The 22,295-nt window shown below is 37.0% G+C and overlaps 1 pseudogene; it reads right to left on the bottom strand.

Annotated features, from left to right (window-relative positions):
* Window positions 1-6,208: 6,208 nt before the first annotated feature.
* On the bottom strand, window positions 6,209-16,189 carry LOC100687334 (annotated as a pseudogene).
* Between the last annotated feature and the right edge of the window lie 6,106 nt (window positions 16,190-22,295).

The following is a 22,295-nucleotide window of genomic DNA, read 5'->3' as shown; positions in this document are numbered from 1 at the left end:
AAAGGCTGATGGTCACCATTTTCCCAATTTGAGCATTAGTTACTAGCTTACAAACCTTAAGGTAAAGTCTTCTCATTTACCTAATGTTCAATTTCCATCAGTTTTCATATAGACCAGAGTAAATACCATTAACTGACTGCTTAGTATAAAATTCAGTATTCTACATGAAGTTGTGGGATAAAACCAGGAGCCTCCACTTTTTATGTGGATTTCAATGGTACTGTGGAGGAAACCCATGCAATTTTGCTTCCATTGTGCAGGATTATTTTCATTTTTAAGAAAACCTTACAACAGCTTTGTTCAATTTTTTAAAAATGGTGGCATTCTTTCCAAAGCAGCAGTTACATAATTGGAACACTGGATTCAATCTAAAAATGTGTTTCCTATTTAACACTGTTCTGCATACAATCACGATTAAAGATTAGGATTGTATAAGATTGATGTTATTTCTTATATGTTTGATACAATTGATGAGTGAAACTATTTGGGCCCAGAATTTTGTGTGCCAGAAGGTTTTTTGTTATTGTTGTTGTTTTAAAGATTTTATTTATTTATTTATTCATGAGAGAGAGAGAGAGAGAGATGCAGAGTAATAGACAGAGGGAGAAGCAGGCTCCTCCCAGGAAGCCCAATGTGGACTCAATCCCAGATCTTGGGATCATGCCCTGGGCAAAGGCAGATGTTCAACCACTGAGCCACACAGGTGTCCCTCTAGAAGTTTTATTTATTTATTTATTTATTTATTTATTTATTTATTTAAATCTTTTTTTTTTTTTTTTTTTTTATTTCTGATAGTCACAGAGAGAGAGAGAGAGAGAGGCAGAGACATAGGCAGAGGGAGAAGCAGGCTCCATGCACCGGGAGCCTGACGTGGGATTCGATCCTGGGTCTCCAGGATCGCGCCCTGGGCCAAAGGCAGGCACCAAACCGCTGCGCCACCCAGGGATCCCTAGAAGTTTTTTTTAATGCTGAATTCACTTTATAGTTATAGGATTATTCAAATTTTCTCTTTCATCTTACATCCACGTTGGTAATTAGTGTTTGTCAAGAAATTTGAAGGAATTTATCCATTTTTATCTGTTTTTCAGATACATTGGCATAAAATGTTCCTCTCTCACTTGCCTTTTACATTTTGAAGATTCCTCACAGTTTCTGATTCACCAAAAATATTCCTTTTTTTATCTAGTGTAGTTATGGATTTATTAGTCTTTATTTTTATTTTCTACTTAATTATTTGGGGACAGGAAGAAGAGGGTAGAATAGAAGCTCAGTCCACAGCCATGCTAAGAAGTTTGGATTTTATGCTACAAAAAATCCAGTCTCAGTTGACCTTCCCAGCTCCAATCCCATCTCATCACACATTGTCTGCACTGGAACCATGTGAAAGCTCTAGAGTTTCCTCATTTTTTCCATGTATCTGCAGGCCCTTATGTCTTTCCAATTCCATACCCTCCCATGTGCCAATTTCCTACTCATCTTTTAAGACCTAGAACATACCTAATCGCCTCAGTGAAGCATTCATGGACTTCCCCATCAGGGTAGTGAGCCCCTGCTCTCTCTAGTTTATAGCTCTATCAGGACACTTCATTCACTGCTCCAGGGTCCAATTTTAAATTTATTGATGTGCTTTTTCCCCCCTGCCTTGCTAACTTTGTCTTAGGGCAGGGACTGGCAATTTTTCTGTAAAAAGCCAGATGGTAAATATTTTAGGCTTTACCAACCATACAGTGTGTGCTATTAACAACCATACAGTGTATTATTCAACTCTGGCATTGTAGCGAAAGCAGCCACAGACAATGCATAAGTAAATGAGTGTTCTCATGTATTCCAATAGATGTTTATTTCTAATAAACATGTGTGTTCCAATAAAACTATTTACAAAAACAGGCAGTAGGCTGGATTTGGCTTATGAGCCACAATCTGCTGACCCCTGTCGTAGGGGCCACTCATTATCCACATTGTGGGAAAGAGATTAGAAATGATTAGCAGGAAAAAAAAAAAAAAAAAAAAAGAAATGATTAGCAGGGATCCCTGGGTGGCGCAGTGGTTTGGCGCCTGCCTTTGGCCCAGGGCGCGATCCTGGAGACCCGGGATCGAATCCCACATCGGGCTCCCGGTGCATGGAGCCTGCTTCTCTCTCTGCCTCTCTCTGTGTGTGTGTGATTATCATAAATAAATAAAAAATTTAAAAAAATATTAAAAAAAAAGAAATGATTAGCAGATGCTGCCAGTGACTCACTCATATCTCCTTACTTTTTACTTTTAGTACTTGCTGCTAACTTCAAATGGCAAACTTGGGCATTTTTGTGAGTTTGTGAGCAAGGCTGGGGCTTGCTCAGACCTGGAGTCTACTTTGCTATCAATGAACCAGACTGGCAGTGCCAGAGAATTAATGCCCCCTACAAGCTGCTTTCTGCCAGTATGTATCACTTACCTCTTGAATGGATTAACTCTGGGTTGCATGTTTATAGGAGTTAGAACCAACAGCAAATTTGGAGGGAGTACATTCACACAATACTATCCTTGCTACTGATACCAATTGCTTTTGGACGCCCCCAAAGCCACCTTTGGTTACAAAAATTTACCAGAAGGACTCATAGAGTTTACTGAATGCTATTATACTCATGGTTATAATTTATAACAGAGAAAAGAAATAGGTTAAAATCAGCCAAATAAAGAGATGCATAGAGTCCAGGAGGGTCCAGATGTGTGGCTTCCAGTTGTCCTCTCTCAGTGGAATCATGGAAAGGGTTATCTTTTCTCAGCTATAGTGTCCATGATACACATGAAATATTGTCCACCAAGGAGGCCCACAGAGCCTCAGCATCCAGAGTTTTTATTAGGACTCAATCACATACTGCTTGTATTCTGACCTTTTAGTCTCAGGCCCAAAGGCTGCACTATAAATTACATTGTTACACTGTTTGGTGGTCAAAGCTGCCAGGCAAAAAGGGACACTCCTTCAGGCAGGACATTTCCAGAAGCCTAGAGATCACCTCTCATTAGCCAAGCACAAAAGCCAGATCTCTCTTTGGGTAATGTTAATTCCTCACTACACAGTATTCTACACTGGCTCTTTGAGTTCCCAGAATAGCTAAGTTCCAGTTGCTCATGGTAGTAACTTCTTGCCTATATTCTCTTTATTGCCTTCCTACATCTCTTAACACATGTACGTTCTTCACTCCCATGTTGATGTTTCCTGGGATCTTTCCCCAGATAAAGTAAGCACACTTGATTCTTTTTTTTTTTTTTTAAGATTTTATTTATTTATTTGACAGAAAGAGAGAGAGAATGACTTGCCTACAAGTAGGCAGAGTAGCAAGCAGAGGGAGAGGAAGAAGCAGGCTCCCGCTGAGCAGAGAGCCTGATACTGGGCTCAATCCCAGGACCCTGGGACCATGACCTGAGCCAAAGGCAGATGCTCAACTGACTGAGCCACCCAGGTGCCCTGCACACTTGAATCATTATCTCATGACCTTCTTTTGGGGAACCACACAGGGACAAAATGTTGCAAAAAGTACACAAAAATATCAAGAATTAAATTTTGTTCCAAGACAACAATCTGGCCTAGCTATTGCCTGAGAGATTACATTTTCCAACTACTTTAGTTCTTATTTATATTATCATTCTCCTTGTCCTGAGAGTCAATTCTCGTAGGGTTCTCTACTAGTACAGGTAAAATTCTTCTGTCAGCCATTAAGACTTAGATGAAATCATAAAAGGGGATAAGATATCCAAATAGAAAAAGAAAGGAAAAAGTCTATGCATCTGAGGCTCCAAGAGTTCTTGGGAGGGAGAAGTGGGTAAGAACAAAACAGATGAGTGAGACAAGCAGGTACCCATCACACACAGAGCCACCTACTATATAAGGGTAGTAGTACCAGAGGAGAGCCTCTACTCACTCCCTTTTTTATGGTTAGGCTTGTAAATCAGTGGTTCTGAAATCTGTGCATCAAAACCAGAACCACTTGGGAAGAAAATCAGACTGAATCTGTTGATAATTCAGATTCAACTGATGAATCTGTTGCCTCTGAGAGTGGGGTCTCTGAATTTGTGTATCTCTCAATAGCTATCTGGCTGATTTTAGCGTAGCTGGTTACAGTTTGAAAGCCATCATGGATGACTTGTGAACTCCCACACCTCACCACCCCACCTCAGCTGCCTAAAATTCTGAATTTAAGTGATATTTGTTGTTATTCTTCACAGTGTGTTTCCTGAAAAGAGCTCCCATTGTCACATCAGTGTTGATCTCATTGAAGGCTCTGGGTCCTATTGTCTTCCTTTGCTTAGGAAAATACTTTTCACTCAAGTAGGAAATGGGTTGTGAACATTTGTAAATAATGCTGACATCCTCCTACCCTTCCTACCTCTTCCTTCCACCTGCACATCCTCAGGGCTGAAAGGAAGAAGAGGAGCCATTGTGTGTCTAAATGGGCTCCCATTTGTACAGTCACAAAACTGTACGCTCAAGCCTGAGTTTTCACATCAAGCAAATTAGGGGTAATTTTTTGCTTTATAAAAATTATTCTTTGTTGTACAAAAGGATTCAATGTAGGCTTTCTTTTAATATCCAAGTTCTTTAGTGCATTTCAAATATAATTCAATTTCCAACAATTCAGTTGACTTTTTTTTTTTAGGAATACATTGATTGTGTAAAACCAGGTATGCCAGAAAGTTCCTCATTATTGGTTTTTATGTCTTTGAAGTTCAAGAATGAAATTCTATAAATTCATAGGAGACATTGGAGGACCTGGTTATGGTTTCTAGAAATGGAATCTCCCACTGAGTTGTTCAGATGTTAAAAAAGCTAAGAAAAAAAATCACAAGCTACCCTGAAACCCTATAACCTATACTCATTCTCTACTTTTGATAATGTCATTTTTTAGCAAAAATCATTAAAATTTTGCAAAACAATAACTATAGCTGGTATTTCACAAGGTTGTACAAACTTCACCATTATCCATTTGCAGAATTTTTTTCTTTCATCATCTCAAAAAGAGAGATGATGATTTTCTTTTGTTTTTTACAATTGCATCTAGATTTTTAAAAATATAGTTTATTGAAGCATAAATTGACATACAATGCTACATTGGTTTTAGGTGTGCAACATATTCATTCAACAACTCTATATACTATGCTCACCACAAGTGTGGCTCCCATCTGTCCCCATACAAGGCTATTACAATATCATTGACTATATTCCCTATGGTGTGTCTTTCAGCCCTATGACTTATTCATTCCAAAACTGTCTCCTTCACCCATTTTGCCCATCCTCCCAACTCCCTTCCTTCTGGCAATCACCAGTTTGTTCTCTGTATTTATGGGTCTGTTTCTGCCTTTTTTGTGTGTATTAGCCTTGTTTTTTAGATTCCACATATAAGTAAAACATACAGTATTTGTCTTTCTCTGTCTGATTTCTTTCACTTAGCTTAATACCCTCTAGGTCCATCAATGTTGTTGCAAATGGCAAGATTGCATCCTTTTTTATGGCCGAGTAATAATCCATTGTGTATGGAATATAACATGGAATATTGTCATACCTTCTTTATCCATTCACTTATTGACAGACATTTAGATTGCTTCCATGTCTTGGCTATTATAAATAATGCTGCAATAAACACGGGGGTACATATATCTTTTTCAATTCATGCTTTTGTTTTGTTTGCATAAATACCCAGTAGTAGAATTAATGGGTTGTATGATACTTCTTTTTTTTTTTTTTACTTTAAACAAATTTTTGTTACACAAAGGTTGTCACAAATGTGGATATTTCTCTACTTTTTTCATCTACTTTGTACACAATTATTCTTACTCTCCACAGAATGGCTACTTCTGAGCTTCTCATCTAGTGATGGCAAGCACTAAAATCCTGATTTTAACAGAATAGTAGTAAAAACGCCTCAGTGATTTAAGTTGAAAGTAGTACTTTGGTACATGGCTCTTGTACTCAGTTACCAGGAATGTACAAATATCTTTTTATTCAAAAGCACAAAGCAAATTATCTGTAGGTATGGACAGTGACAGCAGTAAACCATCATATGCTGTCAATTGAAACCAGTAAACTGATGGTTACAGTGATTTTCTTAAACATCAGGCAGCCTTTTCTTCAGTCATTTCCTTCAACGGACTTCTCTGGTTATCGTTGAGGAGCTCTGCCTTGAGCTTCCTCTCACAGTTCATTAGTAATGGTAAAGCACTATTCTAGGAATTAGAAAATGTCACCATGCATACCATCTCCCATTCTACCCATTCTGCCCACTCCTAGGTCTTTCTCTTCTTTGGGAACCCTGGTGACTACAACTTCTGCTGTGATTAATAGAGAGGCTACTCCAGCAGCATCCAAGAAAGGTTCTTACAACCTTAGTTGAATCAATGATTCCTTTTTTCCATTATATTCACAAAATCTTCAAGCACAGCATCATAACCAATTTCTGAGGAAGGTCACATAATTTTCTCAACTATCCATGATCCTTCCACACCTACATTCTTAGCAATAGTCACTGCAGGAATTTTGAGTACTCATTTAATAATTTCTATACCAATTTTTTAATCTCCATTAGCTGGGGTTACTGAATGCAAGGCTAGAGTGCACTGAAGCAGGGCACAGCCCCTTGCCAGAACAATGCCTTTTTCAGCAGCAGCTTGTATAGCACCGAGGGCACCCGTAACTTTTTTTCTTTTCATTCACTTCAACATCACTTGTTCCACCAATCTTCAGCACAGCTACTCAGAGAGGGTTTTGCCAGATGTACATTCAGTTTTTCCTTTTCATATTCACTTGTTGAAATATCTAACTACTCAATGATTTCTTTTTAAAAAAAATAAGATTTTATTTATTTATTCAGGACAGACATACACAGAGAGAGAAGCAAAGACACAGGCAGAGGGAGAAGCAGGCTCCATACAGGGAGCCCGACATGGGGACTCTATCCCCGGTCTCCAGAATCAGGCCCTGGGCTGAAGGTGGCGCCAAACCATTGGGTCACCGGGGCTGCCCCTCAATGATTCCTTGAGTACATTTTTCAATTTGAAATGTGCTTGTCATCTTTTCCTTTCAAGAGCATAGCATCAACTCTAGTCACAATGGCCTCTCTAACTTCTCCTAAAGCATGAAGCTGAACATCTGCAAGATTTGGTCAATCCTTCTCCAAATACTGCACCACCAGTACAGTAGCCCTATGTTTAAGCTGGTTCTCTCTATTGTTGCCAAAACCTGGAGTTTTGAGTGCTACAGCCTAAAGACCAAATTTTAGCCTACTCAAAACCACTGTACTTAGAGTGTTTCCATCAATATCTTCAGCAGTTATGACTAACAGCTTACACTGCCCATAGGCAATTTCAAGAGCAGGTATAATGGATAAGACACTAAAAATTTTCTTTTCACTCAGGAGAACATAGGCATCTCAGAATTCATATTCCTGACCCTTTGATGTATTAATAAAGCACAGAAAAATATAACCTCAATAAAACATCATACCTTCAATAATTTCTAATTAATCATTTAGTGTTTTTCTATCTTTACTGTGACGACACCCTCTCTTCAAACCATTTTCATTGTATCAGAAATGATGTTGCCAATTTCTTAGTGTCCATTTGCAGAAATCATAACAACTTGAGCAATTTCTTCAAGGGTTGTTACACGTTTAGACTACTTAGATTCAGCAATTATAGCATCAACAGCTACCATTTCCACAGGACTAGCACCTTTTCTAATCTTCTTAAAGCCTTCCTTGGCTTTAAGTGTGCTAGTACAGTAGCAGTAGCGGTGCCATCCCCAGCCTCTTCATTTGTATTACTGGCAACATCTTGAACAAGTTTAGCACCAATATTCTTATATTTATCTTCTTATCTATATTTATCTTTTAAGTTAGTGGACTTTGCAACACTATCTGTTGTTACTTTGGGACTTACCCAATTCTGTTTAATAACCACTGTTCTTCCCTTTGGCCCCATATTAATGGCTACAGCATAGGCTAAAAGGTCTGCATTTTCTTGCATTAAGGCTCAAATTTTGGCATAAGCCCAAGTGAGATAAGGAGCCAGTGCCCTCTCTGGACACTGGCCTAATTTGGCAAAAGACTGTGTATAATCAAAGTGTTTCTGTGGGGCAGCAGTAGGGGGTGCTTGAAGCTATAGGAGGTGAGTGAGGAATAGAAGGATAGAATGCATGGCATATATGGCCAGAATTGTATATTTCTGTTAGTACTCTCCTACTGTTTTCCACAGTGGCTGCACCAATTTACATTCCCACCAACAGTGTATGAGGATTCCTTTCTCTCCACATCCTCACCAACACTTGTTATTTCTTTTGGATACTAGCCATTCTGACAGGTGTAAGGTGATATCTTGTAGTTTTGATTTGCATTTCTCTGATGACTAGTGATATTGAGCATCTTTTCATATGTTGGCCATCTGTGCGACTTCTTTGGAAAAGTGTCTATTCAGGTCGTTTGTCCATTTTTAGTCAAATTATTTGTGTGGTTTTTTTTTTTTTTGGTTTTGAGTTACATAAGTTCTTTATATATCTTGGATATTAATCCCTTATGTATCACTTGCAAATATCTTTTCCCATTCGGTAGGTTGCTTTTTTGTTTAATTGATAGTTTTCTTCACCATGCAATATCTTTTTATTTTGGCATATTCTCAATAGTTTATTTTTGCCAGAAAGAAACTCTTTACCCCTTGACCAATAATTCCCTATTCCTTTCTCTCCTCAGCCCATAGTAACCTTTCATCTACTTTCATCTCTGTAAATTTGTTATTCTAGTTACCGCATACAGGTGGAACATATTTTCCTTTTTGTATCTGACTTTAGGGTTGAGTAATATTATATATATATTTTGTTTATCCATGCATCTTATGATGGACAGTTGAGTTTTTCCATCTTTTGGCTATTGTGAATAATGCTGATATATACACTGGCATACAAGTATCTGTTTGAGTTCCCGCCCTCAGTTCCTTGGGGTATACACCTAGATGTGGAATTGCTGTATCATGTGGTAAATCTAGGTTTAATATTTTGAGGAACTATCAAAAAACTTTCCACAGAAGCCATACCATTTTTATTCCCACCAGCAATACACAGGGTCCAATTGTTCCAAATCCTCAAAAACACCGGTTATTTTATTTTTGTTTGTTTATAGTATGTGTGTTCATTTATAACAGGTGTGAAGTGGTATCCCATTATGATTTTTTATTTCCATTTCTCTAATAACTAGGGTTATTGAACATTTTTTTATGTGCTTTTGGTCATTTGTATGTCTTCTTTAAAGAAATGTCTATTCAAGTCTTTTACCAATTTTTGAATTGGGCCATTTGTTTTTATGTTGTTGAGTTCTTCATATAATCCCATATCACATATATGATTTGCAAATGTATTCTGCACTCTGTAGGTTGTTTTTCCACTCTCTGAGTAGTGTGCTATAATGCACAAAAGCTTTTGATTTTGGTGAATTTACCTATTTTTCTTTTGTTACCTATGTTTTTGGTATTATAACCAAAACCCACAGTCAAATCCAATGTTATGAAATCATAGCAGCTTTTTATGAGAAAGAAAAATGACTTTTGGAATTTTGTCAATTGCCAACAACAACAACAAACTTTAAAACAGGCATGAATGTTTTAATTCTGTGATGTAGGAATGTTGAAATTTAAGGATGGAAATATTAATTTTTTAAAAAAGCAGGAGTGGCTATATCAATAACAGACAAAATGAACTTCAGAACAAATAAAATTACTAGAGAAAAAGAGGGAAGGTATGTGATGATAAAAAGATCAAGCTACACAAAGACATAACAATGCTAAGTGTGTATGCACCAAATCACAGAGTCTCAAAATATATGCAATAAAATCTGATAAAGTTTAAAGGGGAAATAGACAAATCTGCAAATGTAGTTGGAGGCTTCAATATTCCTTTCTCAGTAAAGGATAGAATTACTAGACAGAAACTCATTAAGGACATAGAAGAATTTAACAACATCATCAATTTACAGAATCTAATTGACATTTATAGAACACACCATTCAACAATAGCAGAATACACTTTTTTTTTTCAAAAGCCCATGGGACATTCACCAAGATAGACCATATCTTGGTTCATAATACAAACTCCAACAAGCTTAAAAAATGGAATCATACAGAGTTTGTTCTTTGACCATAACAGAATCAAATAGAAATCAATAACAGAAAGATAACAGAAAAATCTCCAAACACTTGGAAATTAAACAACATGCTTCTCAAAAGAAAAATTTTAGTATCTTATAACTGAATGAGAATGAAAACACAACATGTCAAACAATGTGAGACATAATTTAAAGCAGTGCCAAGAGGGAAATTAATAGCAGTAAATGCGTGAGGAAACACCAAAATAATTTCCACAGAAGCTGGACCAAATAGGAAAGATTTCAAACCAATAATGTAATTTCCTATCTCAGAAAACTAGAAAGTTAAAGCAAAATAAATTCAAAGCAAATAGAAGGAAAGGAAAAATGAAGATAAAAATAAATATGAATAAAATTGAAAATAAGAACATAATTGAGAAAGATCAATGAAACTGACAAAAATTAAAATGGAGAAGACATAAATCACTTATGAATGAAATTAGGCATATTGCTACAAATATTGCAGTCATTAAAAATAACGAGAATACTATGAACAACTTCATGCTCAGTTTCCTAAAAGAAATTTGAAAGCTTAGAGGAAATGAATCAAGTTACTGAAAAACATAAACTACCAAAATGCAGCTAAGATCATCTGAATTGTCATATAACCATTAAAGAAATCAAATTCATCAACAAAAACTTATTTAAAAATTTCCAGGCCCAAATGGTTTCACTCAAGGACTCTACATAATATTGAAGAAGAATTAACACCAATTTTATACAATCTCTTCCAGAAAACAGGAGAGAGCAATTCTCAATTCATTTTAGGAGGCTGATACCAAAACCAAGCAAAAGCAGTACAAAAAAAGAAAAGTTTGGGCAGCCTGGGTAGCTCAGCGGTTTAGTGCCACCTTCGACCCAGGGCATGATCCTGGAGACCCGGGATGGAGTCCCACATTAGGCTCCCTGCATGGAGTCTGCTTCTCCCTCTGCCTGTGTCTCTACCTCTCTGTCTCATGAATAAATACATAAAATCTTAAAAAAAAAAAAAAAAGAAAAGCTTATGTCAATATCACTCTTCTAAAAAAAAAAAAAAAGATTCTATTTATTCATGAGAGAGAGAGAGAGAGGCAGAGACACAGGCAGAGGGAGAGGCAGGCTCCATGCAGGGAACCCCACGTGGGACTCCATCCCGGGTCTCCAGGATCCCACCAGGGGCTGAAGGTGGCACTAAACCGCTGAGCCACCAGGTCTGCCCCAATATCACTCTTGAACTTAGGTGCAAAAATATTCAACAAAATGTTAGCAAACTGAACTTAAGTATGTATAAGAATTACACACCATAACCAAGTGGGATTTATTCCACATGTGCAAAACTTGTACAACATTCAAAGATCAATCAGTTGTATCAATTCATCACATCATATAATCATATCAATTGGTGCAGAAAAGACATTTGACAAATTCCAACACCTATTAATTATGAAAACTCTAATCAAGTTAGGAATGGAGGAGAATTACCTCTACTTGTTAAAAAGCATCTGCAAAACCTTACAACTAATAACATACCTAAAGGTGAAAGACTAAATGCTTCCCCCTAAGATCAAGAGAAAACAAGGATTCTGTTCTCACCACTCTTACCCAGTAGAATGCTGGAAGTTCTAGCCACTAAAATAAGACAAGAAAAAAAAAAAAAAGGTACACAGATTGGAAAGGAAGAAATAAAACTGGCTATCTTTGCAAATGGCATGATGGTTTATAGAGAAAATTCCTAGGCCACCAAAATATTCCTAGAACTAATCCAGAAATTCAGCAAAGTTGCAAGATATAAAATGAATTCATGAATTCAGTTGTATATCTATACACTAACAATGAAGCATAAGAAAGAGAAATCAAGGAATCAATCCCATTCACAAATGCACCAAAAATCATAAGATATCTAGGAATAAACCTAACCAAAGAGGTAAAGGATCTACATTCTGAAAACTATAGAATACTATGAAAAAAAACTAAGAGAGACACAAAGAAGTGGAAAATGTTCCATGCTCACGGATTGGAAGAACAAATATTGTTAACATGTCTATGCTACCTAGAGCAATCTACACACTCAATCCAATCTCTATCAAAATACCATCAACATTTTTCATAGAGCTGGCACCAACAATTCTAAAATTGTATGGAACAGATAAGATCCCAAATAGCCAAAGGAATGCTGAAAAAGCTGGAGGCATCACAATACCGGAAATCAAATATCTTACAAAGCTGTTAGCATCAAGACAGTGTGGTACTGGCATAAAAACAGTGCCAGTGGAACAGAAGAGAGAACCCAGAAATGGACCCTCAACTCTACGGTCAGCTAATCTTTGACAAAGCAGGAAAATGGAAAAAAGACTGTCTCTTCAACAAATGGTGTTGGGAAATTGGACAGCTACATCCAGAATGAAACTGGACCATTTCCTTACACCATATAAAAAATAACTCAAAATGGATGAAAGACCTAATGTGAGATATAAAACCATCAAAATCCTAGAGGAGAACACAGGCAGCAACCTCTTTGGCTTTGACTACAGCAACTTCTTGCTAGACATGTCTCCAAAGGCAAAGGAAACAGTAGCAAAAATGAACTATTGGGACTTCATCAGGATAAAAATCTTTTGCACAGCAAAGGAAACAGTCAACAAAACTGAAAAGCAACCTACAGAATGGAAGAAGATATTTGCAAATGACTTATCAGATGCAGGCTAGTATCCAAAACCTATAAAGATCTTATCAAACTCAATACCCAAAAAAAACAAAAAATCCAGTCAAGAAGTGGGCAGAAGACATGAATTGACATTTCTCCAAAGAAGACATACAGATGGCCAACAGATACATGAAAAGATGCTCAAAATCATTCATCATCAGGGAAATACAAATCAAAACTATGAGGAGATACTGCCTCGTGCCTGTCAGAATGGCTAAAATTAACAACTCAGGAAATGACAGATGTTGGTGACGATGCAGATAAAGTGTAACATTCTTATGATGTTGATGAGAATGCAAACTGGTGCAACCACTGGAAAATAGCATGGAGGTTCATTAAAAAGGCAAAAACAGAGGAGTTCCTGGGTGCTCGGTTGGTTAAGCATCTTCCTTTGGCTCAGGTCATGATCTTAGGGTTCTGGGATGGGAGCCCATGTTGGGCTTCCTGTTCAGTGGGAAATCTGCTTCTCCCTTTCTCCCTGCCCCTCTCCCCCTTGCTTATGCTCTCTCTGTCTCTCTCTTTCTCTCTCAAATAAATAAATAAAATCTTATTTTAAAAAGGTAAGAATAGAACTACCCTACAATTCAGCAATTGCACTACTAGGTATTTATCCAAAGGATACAAACATCATGATTCAAAGGGGCACATGCACCCCAATGTTTATAGCAGAAATGTCCACAATAGACAAAATATGGAAAGAGCCCAGATGTCCATCAGCAGATGAATGGATAAAGAAGATGTGGAATATATATATATGATGGAATATTACTCAGCCATCAAAAAGAGTTGAATCTTGCCATTTGCAACAACATGAATGGGACTAGAGGTTATAGACACATAAATCAATGGTATTAAATAGAAAACACAGAAGCAGACCTGCACAAATATGCCAACTGACTTTTTATAAATGTGCAAAAGCAATTTAATGGAGGAAAGATAGCTTTTTCAACAAATGATGCTAGAACAATTTGGTATCCACGGGCAAAAAAGAATCACCTCATACCTACACATCACACCTTATAGAATAATTAACTCAAAATGGGCACAGGCTTAAATATAAAACCATAAATTTCATTTTAAAAATTGGAGAAAAATCTTCAGACTTTATGGATAAGAAAAATTCCTTAGACTTGATACCAAAGCAAGACCCATAAAATGAAAGATTGACAGTTGGATCTTATAAAAAATGGAAATTTTGCTTTGCACAAGTTCATGTGAAGAGAATGAAAAGACAAGCTACAGACTGGGACAAAATATTTGCAAGGCACATACTTGGAAAAGGACTTTTTTAAAGAATATATAAAGAACTCTCAGAAGAGTGATGATCCCAGAAGATCCCAGAACTTGTCATCCTATAAAAATACCAATTTAATAACCATCCATGCACAGAAAAGCTTAGGAGAGCTCCAAAATTCAGGTCAGTGGTTACAGCACACCAGTGGAATACAGAAATGAGGAAAGTAATTGAGAACGGTAAGAAAACAGTTTCACTTTATCTGCATTAGGTTCCCCCAAGCCAGCACAGTGCAGTGACAAGAGAGATCCCCTCAGCCAATGAGCTCTCTTCTGGGGGAAAGAGCAAGCCCACCCACAGAGTCCAGCGCTGGGTCCACCCATGGTCTCCGTCAACTGGCCTGTCCAAAATCTGTGGCTAGGCTGATTGGTGAAGGGCTTTCCCTGACAAAAGTAGGTTATAAAGACTGCAGAGGTGATTGCTTTTAAATACTCAGAAACAAATGCAAGGCTACAATAATCATGAAGTATTGGGGGAACATGATACCACCAAAGGAACAAAATAAAATGCCAGTAACCAGCTCTAAATAAATGGAGACCTATGAACTGCCTGACAAAGAATTCAAAATAACCATCTTAAAAAAGCTCAGTGAGCTACAAGATAACACTGATAGACAACTAAATGAAACAGGGAAAAAAAATACATGAACAAAATAAATAGTACAACAAAGAGGTAGAAACCATAAAATAAAGGAACCAAACAAATTCTGAAGCTGAGGAATACAATGACTAAATTGAAATAACTTTTAGAGCATTTCAACAACAGACTTCACCAAGCAGAAGAAAGAATTAGTGAACTTAAAGAGAAGTTTGAAATTATAATGATAATTTGAAATTATCCAGTCAAAAGAAAAAAATACAGGGAAAGAGCATGAAAAGAATGAAGAAAGCCTGTGAGACTTAAGAAAACCATAAGTAAACCAAAATACATTGTGTGAGCACCAGGAGAAGAGAAAAAAGGGGAGTACAGAATGTTTATTAAAAGTAATAATGAATAAAAACTTCCCAAATCTGTGGAGGGAAATAGCCAGATTCATGAAGTCCAAATGACCTCCAAAATATTGACTCTAAAGAGGTATATACCAAGACACATTATACTTAAGTTATCAGAAGTCAAAGGCAAAGATAGTATAGTACACAGGGAGTTCCCAAAACTATTGGCTGGGAAAATGAGAATGCCTTATTATTATGAGTTTTTACAACCAGAGAAGTTCAAAGATTGAAGTTTTAGAAGTTTGTGCAGTGACTGGGTGGAGCCTGGCACACAGAGCTATGCTCCTGTGGAGGGTGGCAAAGGCCCAGAAGCAGACAGCATGCTCTTGAGGACCCCCTGGGTCAAACGGAGAAAAATAGTTCCCCTTCTTGGAGTGCATTTGGGAGAGGTGGTACTGTGTCTCAGAGGACAAAAGAGTTGGCAGTGCCATTGTGCTGCCCTGTTCATTAGCATAGGGGCAGAGACACCTGCTGAGGGCAGCAAACCTGGATGCGGGCTTTTGCTGTGTTTTACTCTAAACACCAAGTGCCTGTGCATTCATGCAACTACCTTTCTGGGACAAACCAGCCCTAGCCCCAGGATGGTGAGACCCTCCCTCAGAGGATCTGTGTGGGTCCATGCCACACCAGGTCCCTAAAATTTTGAAACTCAGCTAAGGTGCTTGAGATAAAGCACAGGTACACTACGCTGTGCTGCCTGGTGGGCAGATGGCTTAGACACAGGGTGAGAGCCGTGATCTAAGGGATGCCTGGAACACATGGAAGGAGATTGTTTGCTCTTCTATGAAGGCTTCCTGGAGAACAGTGTAAGGAAACTCCCCTCAATGGGGATGAGAGAGTGGGTTAGCACTATGTTAATGCTCTCTGTCCATCAGCATGGTCAGACGTAAGTGTGCAGCACAGCCACCCACAGCAGAGGCTTGAGCAACTTACACCAAGCCCTGTACCCCTGTGCCCGGCACATACTTTTTTTTACTAGGGCAAGTGTGCCTGAGAGCCAAATCAGCAGCAGGCCTCTCCCCGAGAAGACCACCAGAGTGCCCCCTCCAACAACCCTCATGTGCACCAAGTCATAGACCATAGACTTCAGCAAAGTTTCAGCTCTAGTGGAAATAGCATCAGGTCTGTTTTAACAAGCAGGCCAGAGCATACCTACTTAAAACTTGCCACACTCTGGACAAGGATCAAACACCCGCCACTGCAGGCAAGGAGAAACTCTGCAGAGGACTAGCCTGAGGGAAAGACTAGCCAAAACACAGCAGAGTGCACACAGCATATGCAAGAAATACTCTCTGAAGAGATAGGCACTGGACAGTATATGACCACTTCTTAATAAAGCCATTACTCTCAGCAGCAGGAAACATAACGGGCTTTCCTAACACAGAGAAGAAGACAGAGACCTAGAAAATGCCAAGACAAAGGAATTCATCCCAAAGAAAGAACAAGAAAAGGTCACAGCCAGTGATCTAATTGAAACAGATATAAGTAATATGCTTGATCCAGAATATAAAACAACAATCATAAGGATATTAGCTGGGCCTGAGAAAAGCATAGAAGATACCAGGGAGTCCCTTACCACAGAGATAAAAGACCTAAAAACTAATCAGGCTGAAATAAGAAATGTTATAACCAAGATGTGAAACTGACTGGATATAATGACCACAAAATGGAAGAAGCAGAGAAATGAATAAATGATATAGAAGATAAACTTATGGAAAATAGTGAAGCTAAAAAGAAGAGGGAAAGAAAACTATTGGATCATGAATGTAGACTTAGAGAATTCAGCAAATACATGAAGTGTAATAACATTTATATCATAGAAGGCCTGAAAGAAGAAGAATGAGAAAAGGGGACAGAAGGTTTATTTGAGAAATTACAGCTGAAAATTTCCCTAATCTGGAGAGGGAAACAGACATCCAAATCCAGGGGGCACAGAGAACTCCCATCAAATTCAACATAAGCAGGACAGCACCAAGACATATTGTGGTAAAATTTGCAAAATACAGAGATAAGGAAAAAAATCCTAAAAACAGCAAGGGAAGAGAAATTTCTAACTTACAAGAGAAGACAAATAAGGTTAGCAGCAGACATCCACAAAAACTTGGCAGACCAGAAGACAGTGGCATGATTTATTCAACATGCTGAATGGGAAAAATATGCAGCCAAGAATATTTTATCCGTCAAGGCTGCCATTCAGAATAGAAGGAGATATTAAGAGTTTCCCAAACAAACAAAAATTAAAGGAGTTCATGGGGGATCCCTGGGTGGCGCAGCGGTTTAGCGCCTGCCTTTGGCCCAGGGCGCGATCCTGGAGACTCAGGATCGAATCCCACATCGGGCTCCCGGTGCATGGAGCCTGCTTCTCCCTCTGCCTATGTCTCTGCCTCTCTCGCTCTCTCTCTCTCTCTCTCTGTGACTACCATAAATAAATAAAAATTAAAAAAAAAAAAAAGGAGTTCATGACCACTAAATCAGCCCTGCAAGAAATAATAAAGGGGATTCTTTAAGTGGGAAAGAAAGACCAAAAGCAGCAAAGACTAGAAAGGAACAGAATAAATCTCCAGAAACACCAACTTTACAATGAATACAATGGAATTAAATCCATATCTATCAATAATCCTTCTGACTGTAATGGACTACATGCTCCAATCAAGACATAGGATATCAGAATGTCTGATAAAAACAAGACCTATCTCTATACTGTCTATAAGAGACTCATTTCAGACCTAAAGATACCTACAGATTGAAAGTGAGGGGATGGAGAACCATCTATTATGCTAATGGATGTGAAAGAAAGCCAGAGTAGCCATAGTTTTATCAAACAAACTAGATTATAAACCAGAGACTGTAACAAGAGATGAAGAAGGGCACTATGTCATAATTAAGGGGTCTATCCAACAAGAAGATCTAACAATTGTAAATACTTATGCCACAAACTTGGGAGTACCTAAATATATATAAATCAATAACAAACATAAAGAAACTCATTGATAATTATACAATAATATTAGGGGATTTTCACATGCCACTTATAGCAATGGACAGGTCATCTAAACAAACAAACTAAATCAACAAAGAAACAATGGCTTTGAATGACACACTAGACCAGATGGACTTAACAGATATATTCAGAACATTTCATCCTGAAGCTGAAGAATATACATTTTTTTTTTAGTACAGATGGAACATTCTCCAGAATAGATCATATACTGGGTCACAAATCATCCCTCAGCAAGTACAGAAAGATTGAGATCAGACATACCATCCATATTTTCAGAACACAATGCTATCAAACTTGAAGTCAACTACAAGAAAAATTTTGGAAAGACCACAAATACATGGAAATTAAAGAACATCTAACTAAATAATGAATGGGCTAACCAGGAAATTAAAGAAGAAATTTAAAAAGTACACAGAAGCAAATTAAAATGAAAACAGGACAGTCCAAAACCTTTGGGATGCAGCAAAAGCTGTCCTGAGAGGGAAATATATTGCAAAACAGGCCTACCACAAAAAAGCAAGAAAATCCCAAATACACACCTAAACTTACCCCTAAAGGACCAGAAAAGGAATAGCAAATAAAGCCTAAAGCCAGCAGAAGAAGGGAAATAATAAAGATAAGAGCAAAAATAAATGATTTAGAAACCAAAAAAACTAAGTAAGAACAGATCAATGAAATCAGGAGCAGGTTCTTTGAAAGAATTAATAAATTGGTAACGCCCTAGCCAGACTTATCAAGAAGAAAAGAAAAAGGACCCAAATAAATAAATCATGAGTGAAAGAAGAGAGATAACAATGAATACCACAGAAATACAAGCAATTATAAGAGAATATTATGAAAAATTATGTGCCAAACAAAGTGTGCAGTCTGGAAGAAATTATATCCTGGGAAGATATAATCTACCAAAACTGAAACAAGAAGAAATAGAAAATTTGGACAGATATATAACCAGCAAAGAAATTGAATCAGTAATCAAAAATCTCCCAACAAACAAAGATATTGGGCCAGATGGCTTCCGAGGGGAATTCTATCAGAAATTTAAAGAAGAATTAATACCTATTCTCAAACCATTCAAAAAAAAAATAGAAATGGAAGGAAAATTTCCAAACTCCTTCTATGAGGCCCATATTACCTTGATTCCAAAACCAAACAAAGACCCCTAAAAAAAATTACAGGCCAATATCCCTAAAGAACATGGATGCAAAAATTCTCAACAAGATACTAGCACACTGAATCCAGTAGTACTTTAAAAGAATCATTCACCACAATGAAGTGCGACTTATTCCTGGATTGCAGGAGTGGTTCAACATCCACAAATCTAACAACATGATATACCATATTAATAAAAGAAAAGATAAGAACCATATAATCCTCTCAACAGATGCAGAAAAAGCATTTGAAAAAGTACAGCATCCATGATAAAAACCCTCAACAAAGTAGAGATAGAGGGAACATTTTATCATAAAGGAAAGCCACATATGAAAGACCCACAGCTCATGTCATTCTCAATGGGGAAAAACTGGGAGCTTTTTCTCTATGGTCAGGAACAAGACAAGGATATCCACTTTCACCCCTGTTGTTCAACATAGTACTCAGCAATAAGACAACAAAAAGAAATAAAAGGCATCCAAGTCAGCAAGTAAGAAGTTGAACTTTCACTATTCACAGATGGAATGACACTCTACGTAGAAAAACCAAAAGACTCCACCATTGCCTGAACTGATGCATGAATTTAGCAAAGTTGCAGGATATAAAAGCAACATGTAGAAATCTGTTGCATTTCTATACACTAGTAATGAAGGAGCAGAAAGAGAAATCAAAGAATTGATCCTATTTACAATTGCACCAAAACCCATAAGATACCTAGGAATAAACCTAACCAAAAGGGCAAAAGATCTGTACTCTGAAAACTATAGAACATTTATGAAAGAAATTGAAGAGGACACAAAGAAATGGAAAAACATTCTGTGCTCATGGGTTGGAAGAACCACTATTGTTAAAATGTCTATACTAAAAAAGAAAAGAACAAACAAACAAAAGAAAATGTCTATACTATATTACTATAAAGTAATCTACACATTTAATGCAACCCCGATCAAAATACCACCAGCATTTTCCACAGAGGTAGAATGAAGAATCCTACAATTTGCATGGAACCACCAAAGACCCCGACTAGGCAAAGCAATCTGAAAAAGAAAGGAAAAACTGGAGGTCTCATAATTCTGGACCTCAAGCTATATTACCTAGCTATAATCATCAAGACAGTATGGTACTGACACAAAGAAAGACATAGATCAATGGAACAGAACAGAGAACCCATAAATGGACGCTCAACTATATGGTCAACTAATCTTTGACAAAGCAGGAAAGAATATTCAATAGAAAAAAGACAGTCTCTTCGACAAATGGTGTTGGGAAAATTGGACAACCACATACAGAATGAAACTGGACTACTTTCCTATACCATACACAAAAATAAACTTTTATAATAGATGAAAGACCTAAATGTGAGATAGGAAACCATAAAAATCTTAGAGGAAAACACAGGCAGCAACCTCTTTGACATCAGCTGCAGCAACTTCTTGCTAGACATGTCTCCCAAGGCAAGAGAAACAAAAGCAAAAATGAATTATTGGGACTTCATCAGAATAAAAATCTTTTGCACAGCAAAGGAAATAGTCAACAAAACTAAAAGGCAACCAATGGAATGGGAGAAGACATTTGCAAATGACATATCTGATAAGAGATTAGTATCCAAAATCTATTATGAACCTATCAAACTCAACACAAAAAAACCCCAAATAATCCAGCAAAATAAAGGGCTGAAGACATGAATAGACAGTTTTCCAAAACAGACATCCAGATGGCTAAAAGACACATTAAAAGATGCTCAACATCACTCACATCAGGGAAATACAAATCAAAAGTATGATGAGATACCACCTCACACCTGTCAGATTGGCTAAAATCAACAACACAGTGAACAACGATGTTGGTGGGGATACTGAGAGAACTGTCTTACACTGTTGGTGGGAATGCAAACTTGTGCAGCCACTCTGGAAAACACTATGTACATTCCTCAAAAAGTTAAAAACAGAACTATCCTATGATCCAGCAATTGCAATACTAGTTATTTATCCAAAGGATACTGATTTGAAGAGGCACATGCACCCCAACGTTTATAGCAACATAATCAAAATCACCTAATTATGGAAAGAGTCCAATGTCTATCAGTTGATGAATAGATAAAGAAGATTGATGAATATAAATAGTCCAATTATCAATTGATTAATGGATAAAGAAGATGGATAAAGAATATATATATATGATGACATATGATATTAAGAATATATGATGCTATCTAAAGAATATATATATATATATATGATAGAATATTCCTCAGGCATCAAAAAAATAGAATCTTACCATTTGCAAGGACATGGATAAAACTAGAGTATATTATGCTAAGCAAAATAAGTCAGTCAGAGAAAGACAAAAACTATATGATTTCACTCATGTGGAATTTAAGAAAAGAAAGCAGGTGAACATAAGGGAAGAGAAAAAAAGAGAGGGAAGCAAACCATAAGAGACTCTTAATGGTAGGGTAGAAACTCAGGATTGATGGGGAGGAGGTGGGTAGGAGTTGGCCTAAATGGGTAATGAATATTAAGGAGGTGACTTGTGATGAGCACTGGGTGTCACATGTTATTAATGAATCACTAAATTCTACTCCTGAAACCAATATTCCACTATTTGTTAATTAGCTAGAAATTAAAAACTTGAAACAAAAAGAAATTAAAAACAAAAAATAAAAATGAAGGAGAGATAAAGACTTTCTCAGATTAATAAAACTGAAAGAATTCATCACTAGACAAACTGAAATAAAAGAATGCTAAACAGCAACATGAAATCTTATGAAAGTATAAACTTTGCTGGTAAAGATAAATATATACAAAAATAGAGTAATGTGATAATGATGGTGTATGAGTCACTTTTAATCTTAGTACGAATGTTAAAAGACAAAAGCCATAAGAATAACTATAACCACAAAAATTTGTAAATGGATATACAATGTAAAAATAAGTAAATTTTGATATAAATAAAATAAAGAAGGGGCTAATAAAAGTGTAGTTTTAATGTAGTTGAATTTAAGTTGTTACCTAGA

The sequence above is a fragment of the Canis lupus genome, chromosome 23 (assembly GCF_011100685.1).
Source record: "Canis lupus familiaris isolate Mischka breed German Shepherd chromosome 23, alternate assembly UU_Cfam_GSD_1.0, whole genome shotgun sequence".
Taxonomy (NCBI): domain Eukaryota; kingdom Metazoa; phylum Chordata; class Mammalia; order Carnivora; family Canidae; genus Canis; species Canis lupus.
This window is presented reverse-complemented; position numbering and strand designations above follow the sequence as displayed.